The following is a 9,253-nucleotide window of genomic DNA, read 5'->3' on the forward strand; positions in this document are numbered from 1 at the left end:
ATTCCTCAGAAAAAAAATCTCTCACCAGCACAGAAAGAGGTAGTCTGTTAAAGTAACTTCACATCGAGATCATCACTGTTTATGTCTATGTTGGCTGCCAATAAATTTTCAAGTGATATTAAAGGTAAGCTTAGCACGAATGAAACCATAAAAGATTTGGTACCTGGTTACTTGATTTTGCTCATTTCCTCGTTCAATATTGAGCCAATTACAATTAGTAAAGGCTTCCGAGCAGTTGCTCTTCTGGTTACAGGTTGGGAATACCTAACTTTTGGAACATGTTCCCTTTGGTTTACTTCAGCCAGGATTTGCTAATAATCAAGGTTGCTGTTTTTTAAACCAGATTTTGGGGAAGAGTGGAGTTGGGCTTATATATTTGGGTTTACATATTTCTTATTGAACTTGCTAGTGAATGCTCATCTGTCATAGAAGGATGACAGATGAAAAAAAGTTGTCTTTCAATTAAAAAAAATGCCTTCAAACAAAAGTAAAAGCTAGCAGCACTGAATAAGTATCTATGTAAAATGTAAATTCAATTCATTCATCTGTAAAATGTTACTACAACACAATAACACTATGCATCTTGAAAAATGAACAAATTCAGAACAATCCTGCAAGACAGTTGAATAGTGAGGGCAAACAGTTTTCAACTATCATCTAATTATTTGGCATACTTAATTTTGTGCATCCATAAACACTAATTTACATACATTCATGCGCTGTTCCATCATTTTTCTGAGAGGTTTGCACAGTAGTGTAATCAGCAGGGATCCAGGTTTTCTGTTTCCCCACAGAAAAACGGAGAAAACCACGGATCCTGTTTTTAAATCAGAGAAAGCGAGGATTTCTCTTTTTAGCTGAGAAATCTGCGGATTCTCCGCTTTTGCAAAGAGCTCTTGCAGGCTGGCACAGCTCCAGCATACAAGAGCCGATTTGCAAAAAGGGCGGGAAACTCCCAACCCTGGACGGAAGGGAAGGGAGAGGGGGGAGGGCAGGGCCTGAGCCTCTGAGGCAGCCAAGGCCCGGTTCAGGCTCACACTCACCTTTCACCCCGGAGCATAGAGGTAAGTGGGGCCTGGGGCAGGGCTGGGGAAGATGGTTGGGGGCTGAGGGAGTGGCAGGTCCTGCCGACCCCAGGTGGCACACTGCAGGTGGGAGCAGGGCCAGGGGCTGAGGGCAGGGGTGCCCCTCTACGGGGTGCTTTGCAGGCAAACCACGTGGGGTGCAGCGTGGTGATGCCCGCCATGTGCAGGCCACACACATGCTGTCCAGCCGCCTTCCCAGGGAGGGGGAGGGGCAGGCTGTCATGCGGCCGGAGCGCAGCTCCGTGGCCAGCTCTGCAGCCACAGCAAGGGACGGGGGAGCAGCAGGGGGCTTGGGCTCACATGTGGCACTGCCACTTACCTGGAGGCCCATGACGGCCACTGCGTACAAAACCTCCCGCTGCCACCGCAGACCTGTGCAGCTAGCCACCGGGCAGCCTAGTGGTAGCTGGGTGGACCGCAGCCATCCCCACCACCACCCCGCACCAAGCCGCCGGAGGTTTTGTACGCAGCAGCTGTCACTGCCATCACAGGCCTCCAGGTAAGCGGCAGTGCCACACGCAAGCGCAAGCCACCCCTCCTCCTCCCCTCCCCCAATCCCTCGCCATGGCTGCAGAGCCAGCCACAGAGCTGTGCTTGGGCCGCATGCCAACTTTCCTCTCCTGGGCAGGGGGCCAGGCGGCACGTGTGCAGCCCACACATGGCACACACCACCACAGTGCGCCCCACATCGCTTGCCCACAAAATACCCCGCAGAGGGGCACCCCTGCCCTTGCTCCCAGCTGGGGTGTGGCACCCAGGGCCAGCAGCACCCCCCACTCCCTCAGCCCTCAACCATCTTCCTCAGCCCTGCCCCAAGCCCCATTTACCTCCAAGCTACAGGGGTGAAGGGCAAGTCTGAGCCCCAACTCTGCATGCAGCTGCCACCACCCCGCACCACCGCAGAGCCGTGCAGCTGGTTGCAGGGCATGCCGCTGCATGCAAGCCCCGTTTCACCCCCCGAACGGACAGCATGTATGTGGCCCACACACAGTGGTTGCCACTGCACTGCTACTGCCGCGCCCTGTGCCACTTGCCCACAAAGCCAGTTAGGTGGCCGTGGGATGGTAGCGCAGGGTGCAGTGGCAGAGTTGTAAGCCTCCGTGAGCAAACCTCCTGTCAGGCCAGTCATTCATCACAGAAGAAGAGATTATATACAGTTATAGTTACACACACATACATACTAAACACAACACAGAAGTAGTAGTCAGACACAGTCATACATCAGAGAAGATGACGAGATATTACAGCTGTACGCACAAACATTTTCCAGCATGGGAAAGATGAATATGAAGCATGCTAGAAAGGCAGGTGCCAGGTCTTCTGGCAGGAAAGGGAGAGGGAGTAGAGGGGGTAAGGGGAGAGCTAGAGCTGCAAGTTCCCCCCACCCCCCAAACAGATGCATCCTCTTTCCTGGCAGCCATGAATCTTCTGCTGCCAGTGGGAGCAGTACCTGTCCCTGCACCTGCACCCCCTCCCCTAACACCAGAAATAGCCACCAGCAGCAGAATAAGACAGTCTCCTCCACCCCAAATTCATCTCCCAGCGTGGGCCTCCCACTGCCAGAAGAGGAGCTGGATCTGGAACCAGGGGACCTGAGTGCCCTAACAAAAGAAATTTTGGGGACCAAGGGGAAATCTGAGTTTGTGCTCCACACCCCTCAAAGTTCCCCTAGAGCCAGGTCTCCTTCTCAGGAAGGCACATCAGAGGAAGCTGTGGGGGCAGATGGCTCAGCTTCCCCTGTTGTTGTGCCTCTGCCTGCTGAGGAGGGGGATAAGGCAGGATCTCCACCCTCAACCTAGAAGCAGGGGAGTAGTGTAGTGTGGGATCATTTTGAGGTGGCATATGATCCCAAATATGCCATCTGCCAGCACTACAAAAGGCAGATCACCCGGGGCAAGAAGGTGAAACACTTTACCACCGTGGCAATGGTGCTGCATCCCAGGAGACAGCACCCCCTTGACCTTCTTCCTCCTCAGCCTGGCACCTGTGGGAGCATGCCCAAAGGAAAGTCCTCCACTTGCTCCAAAGCCCCCGTCCCCGCGAAGCAGAGGCAGGTCACCCTGGAGTGGTGGGGGAAAAGCTGCAGACAAGGGGGACATGTTCAGAAGACAAGAGAGGTCACCTAGAGCAGTGCTTCTCAAACTATCTGATGTGGCGGACCGGCAACTTTTTTTCCAGTGGGCCAGAGACTGGTGCCCGGTTCAGCCGGTGGCAGCAACTGCATGTAACAGCGCTACACAAATGCGCGACTGGATGTTTCTTGCTCTTTCCTCACCTCGCATGACGTGACATCACCTGGAGTGTTGGAATGTACTAACTGTGGCACTATGACATATCAATGTTATGCTTCTGAAAATATATTTCTTTCTTTCCTGGCAACTCGCTGCAGACTGGCAACCGGTGGCTCGCAGACCGGCACTGGTCCGCGGACCAACACTTTGAGAAGCACTGACCAAAGCATTGGGAAGATGCTTGCTTTGGATGGCCAGCCCTTCTCCTTGGTTGAGTGGCCAGGGTTCAGGTGGCTCATGGCGCTCGTGACCCCATCCTACCAAGTGCCCGCATGCACCACCTTTAACAGGATGGTGGTGCCCTCCTGGTATGAGGCATGCAGAGAGTACTTGAGGGAGGAGCTGCGGAAGGCAAAGCCACAGGTAACTTTGCACTTCACCTGAGACATCCGGAGCAGCTGGGGTGGAGATCACGCCTAAATCTCCCCAACAGGGCACTGATGCGATCAATCAAGGCGCTAGTGGGCTCTCCTTCAAGTGGAGGTGATGGATGAGCCCCACACAGCAAGGGAGATCATGGTGGCCACGAACTGCATGGTGCAGGGGTGACTTGTTGGGCAAGGCAAGCTCACCAGCGGGTTCATGGTCACCAACAGTGAGGCCAATATGGTCAAGGCGGTCCATGCAGAGTCACAAAGTTGGCATCCGCTGTGTGGCGCACAGGCTGCATCTCATAGTCAGGGACGCCTTGGAGCAGGACAGGGCTGCCAGTGACGGTGCTGTCACTACCACCCAGCTGATTTCAAAGTGCAGGAAGGTGGCAGGCTACTTCCACCACAGCATCAAGATGGGCAAGATGTCATGGGAGAAACAGGCAGAGCTGAGCATCCCGCAGCACAAAATCATGCAGGATGCGGAGACTCGGTGGAAATCCACATACCTAATACTGGAAAGGCTGGTGGAGCAACAGAAGGCCATCCATTAGATTGGCCTTGCTTGGGGAGATTGGGATCAGTAGCTCCCTTAACAAAGCAGTGTGGGATACCATCTCCCACATCTTGGTGGTCCTCAAGCCCCTCCTCAAGGTCACTGAGACCCTCAGCACTAGCAATACCCTCCTTAGCCAGGTGATCCCCATAGTGAGGGAATTTGAGAACCAAATAGAGAAGTTCCAAGGGATCAATGTTCCTGGCTGGGGTAAGCCACTATCACCAGATATGCAGGCACTGGTGAGGCAGCGGAAGGAGGGCATCGGGGGATGGCTGGATCCCTTGCGGTCCAGTATAGTCCACATGCTGGCGGGCATGTGCAACCCAAAGGTCAAGGGGAGCATGTGCATTGGCAGCACCAAAAACCTCAATCACTGGACAGAGGTGCTGGTGAACAATCAGGGAGGCAGAAGGACAGAGGTGAGGGGATGTGGAAGATGGGGATCCACTTTCCTGTGCCAGCATTCACAGCACCAGCACCAGACAGTCTCCTCCACGCCATCCGCTGCCAATGTGGGCCAAGGGCATGGCTTCAATGTTGGGGTCCAGACACACCAGACCCCAGCCTCGGGCAGGTAGCGCTGAGACTTTGGTGGCTACCTATCTCATGGAGGACACGGAGCCACTGGACTGCGACCCCTTGGCCTATTGGGCAACCTGCAGCCAGATGACAGGATCTAGCCACGGTTGCCCAGGAACACTTGTCCTGTCCACCGCCCAGTTTTCCGAGCGAGAGGGTGTTCAGCATTGCAGGGGACGTTGTGACACCCCACCGCACCTCCTTGGATCCTGGTTAGGTGGAGCAACTGGTGTTCCTCAAGGCCAACCTCCCACTGCTGGGGTTTCCTAAGCTCCACCTGCAGATGCAGAGAGTGCCACCCTCCTCATTCTACCCACACCTACTTCCATTTTTTTTTTAAAACCAGTTAATACCCCGCTCTCTGAGCTGGAGGTGGCACTTACTGTATCACCAGCCAGCAGGGGAAGAACATGTCCCTGCTGAGCTCCCGTGCCAGGACAAACTTGGAGGTATGGGCTGGGGCTATGGGGAAGGAGGGGACCCCAGGTCCTGGGCATGACCACTAAAACTGCACTCTGGCAGTTTCGGAAGGCCTGGCGGGACTGCCAGTGGTGCGACAGCCCCAAGAAATGCCAAGACTGAGGATCCCCCTGGTGAAAGGTGGGTAGGAGGCGCCATAACCTCCAGCCGCCATACGCGCGCACACACAGTCCTAGCTGGGGAAAGCCCAGACCCATAAAGTCTTTGACAGACCTGAGGCTTGCTAGATGCAGTGCAGTTGTGAGGCTCCAAGTGAGCTCAGCTTAGCTGCCTGGGATGCCAGCTTTTGGGTTGAAAAACCCTTCGTCAGGCTGAGGAAGCACCTGCAGTTGTTGTATGTGCTCTTCCTGGATGGAAGAAATAGTAAAGAAGCCAGAGGATGGCATGCAATGCAAGCAAGCAAGCCAGTCAGTGAAAATGGAAGTGGAGGCGTCAGGCGGTGAGAGAAACAGGCTGGGGGGGGTAGGGTAAGGGGGATGTAGCAGGTAAAAGTGGAGAGGTACCTGGGGAGTCAGATGTCCAGCACATTGTAGCATGTCATAAATCGACTGTCTATATTGAGTCCATGAGTTTCTGTATCTAGGAGGTTGATTAAGTAAAGTTCATAGGCCTGTCTGTGAAAAGTGGTTTGTAAATTCCCTTTGAGAATCAGGCTTGAGAGACTGGAGGCGCAGTGTTTTTTTGTGAAAAATGTGCCCCCACAGGTAGTTGGGTATTCTTGTCTTTGATAGCTTCTAGTGCACAGTTTGTGGGGGTACTGGAGATACGTTGGCAGGTTTTGTGTTTTGGGCTGTAGGAAGTTCGCTTCTGATGATGAGGTTAGCAAGGTTTGGTGCTTGTTAGAATTTACAAACTACTTTTCACAGACGGGCCTATGAAGTTCACTTCATTAACCTCCTAGATACAGAAACTTATGTCCCCCCGCCAGTCTCTCTCACCCCTTTATTCCTCTTTTTCCCTTTTCACTAACTGGCTTTATTGCCTGCATTGCGTGCCAGCCTCTGGCTTCTTTACTATTCCCTTCCATCCAGGAAGAGCACACACCAACTGCAGGTGCTTCCTCAGCCTAACTAATAGTTTTTCAACCCGAAAGCTTGCTACGATACATTTCTCCAACTATTCAGTTGGTCTACTAAAAGATACCAGATTGACCCAAAACCCTTCCCTGCCAGTGCCATGTCCTTAGACCAACAGCCCTAGCACCTGTCCCCAGTCAGCTAACCAGAAGGAGGCAGGGCCCTGGGCACATCTAAGCCCTATGGTTGGGACTGGCACAGAGTTCTCTGGCAGCTGCTGGAGAAGAAGCTCCTGCAGAAAAGGAAAGAAAGTAGCTAGTGCTACTGTGCTGCAGTGCTTACCTATTGTTATTTAAGGTGGTGGACCAGACTGAGGCTGTAGAGGAGGAGGAGACCTCATTGGGGCACACTACCGTGCCCCAGCGCCAGTGAGGGCATGCCTTAACATACACAGGCACCCATGTCACATGTTTTGCTTGTCAGCAACCTGAGGTGCAGTTTCCCAGAAAACCCTGCACCTATCTCCTTGAAACTTGGCAGGCTTCATGCCCTCAGAAGGGGCTACCACCCTGCAACTTTTATCCAAATCAGCCCAAAAATGACAAAATTATAGGTATTTCAGCAATTCCCCATTATAGTCTATAGCCAAATCTCCAAATCGGCACCGAATATTCCAAAGCCGATTTGGCTGAATCAATTCAGGACAGTGATCCAAATCAAATCAACATCCTCTGAATCAGCCAAATCTGAATCGAATACTTCCCTATTCACACAGGCCTACTGCTCATTACCCACTATCAGATTAGTTTCAAACTTCTGAATTCTTCCCCCACACACAGACACGCACATGCACAACAATTTCAGAAAATTTAAATAATATACAGCAAATATTGCATGCCAGATGCCATAACAGCATAAAGTTTGGGCAAAGAATCCAGAGCAAATTAGAAAAGGCATGTAAGATGCCAGAATCCTAAATTGTACTTTATTTCCTTTTGGAAAGTTTTCCAAACTTTTCTTTAGGCTTGCCATAGTCTCAAAATAGTCCACAGAGGTTTTGAGGAGTGATTTTTAAAGGTATTTTCAGAAATGCAGAAACAGCTATATACTTCCACTGAAGCCACTCCATAAATTATATAAATGCATATCTAAAGTACACAGACATTTTTAAACACGTCTGTAACTGAAGCAGAATTTCAAAGTGTGCATAGTACCCAGAAACCTTACAACAGGTTACAATCCTCTTATAAATGGCCATGTCTTTTGGGGGCAGGTGCAAGGAAGAGGGAACTGATAGCATACAGGCAGCACACATCTACAAAGAAAAATCAAGAAAGGGAAAAATCATGCAGAGAATTGGCAAGCAGAGCTTGTCATGACAGGAACAATTTATTCCTGCAGTCTTCATTTTTTTTTCTTTTTTAATATTTCAGAATTGTTTGGTGACATGAAAGAGGAAATATTAAGGCAAGAGCTACTGCTAATTACACCTTTTACACCTGCTGCAGGTGTAAGAGTGCTAACAGTTAAATGTTGTCACATGGGGAGAACCACACATGTGCACCCCCCCACATGTCTATGTATGTGTGTTTGCATTGGAGTTTATTTCTCCCGGGCACAGTGTTTACACATGCACCTGAGACTGCAACATACAGAACCAAGGTGGAGTAGCCCCAGGTTGGCAGGGGGCCTGGAGGTCAGCCCCAGGCTTCAAGTGGCAGGTGGCAGAGGCACAAGGATGTTACAGTGCAGGGATACTGGCAGGCAGCTCCCACACTGTAGCACCCTCGTGCCCCAGCCAGCCCCAGTCCCCATCTACACATGCGTTGTGGCAGCATAAATTACTCTGCTATAGGATAGTACTTGTCCCAGACAGCACTATCCTATAGTGGAGTTAATTAATTTTCTGTGCCCTGATATGGGTACAATAAGAAAGTGTGTAAAGAGCGATAAGGAAGCGTGTGCTGGGAGGGGCAGGTGGAAAAGACGTGCTGAGTTGAAGTGGGTTGCATTGCCATTCTTAAGTGTTCTGGTTCTTCTGTAAAGTTTAACCTTAAACAGGTACAACAAAATAAGAGCTTCCTAACTAAAGTAAGTAACTTGCCCTCCAAATTAACTGAAGGTTAATTATTTTTTTCTGCTGACTCCCAACTAAATAAATCACCCAAGCAAAAGACCTAAAGTTGGACTATGCAGAAACAGCAATTATTCAGTGACCAAATGTCAATAGAAGAAACAGTATAGGAAACCATATTTAAGGTTTGCATTAACAAATGATTAATGAATGGATAAGTGCAACACAAAACTAATGACAACATCTAATGCAAAGGGGTAACAAGTATACACAGGAAGACTGATCCAAATGTGGCAGGATGATGCAAATAAATGTGGTCTCACATGTACAGAGAGAAAAGAAACTGCAGAAAAACACGGTAACATCTAGAAGGAAACAATGAGAGAGGGAGAGAATAAATAAATAATACTCTGCATTTATATAGCACCTTCCATCCAAGGAAGGCAAAGTGCTTTACAAATATTAATGAATTATGCCTCAGCACACTTGCAAAGCTAATATATTACTGACACTTTACAGATAAAGAACTGAAGCTGAAGATAAGCATTTTGCCCAGGGTCACACAAGTTTGTGGTAAAAACAGAAGTGGAACAGTTTTCCAGGTTCTCAGTCATGTTTTAACAAGACATCAAGTTCAATTTGGAATGTGATACAGCAGTATTCTAAAGAATGCCAATGACATTTTTATTTTGTCTTTTGTACACAGGCATTCCTATGATACATAATTATAATATGCAGTTACCTGTGTATTAAAATAGTTCTACAGTCTATGACGTTGAATTTTTGTAACACGGAAGA

At 49.8% G+C, this 9,253-nt stretch overlaps 1 protein-coding gene across 4 annotated transcripts in view; it reads right to left on the minus strand.

Moving 5' to 3' along the window:
* The window catches only part of RAB3IP (RAB3A interacting protein), a 59,904-nt gene that overhangs the window by 49,525 nt on the left and 1,126 nt on the right, over positions 1-9,253 (minus strand). The gene's annotated exons all lie outside the window — the stretch shown is intronic.

The sequence above is a fragment of the Alligator sinensis genome, unplaced genomic scaffold, assembly GCF_000455745.1.
Source record: "Alligator sinensis unplaced genomic scaffold, ASM45574v1 scaffold506_1, whole genome shotgun sequence".
Lineage (NCBI taxonomy): Eukaryota > Metazoa > Chordata > Crocodylia > Alligatoridae > Alligator > Alligator sinensis.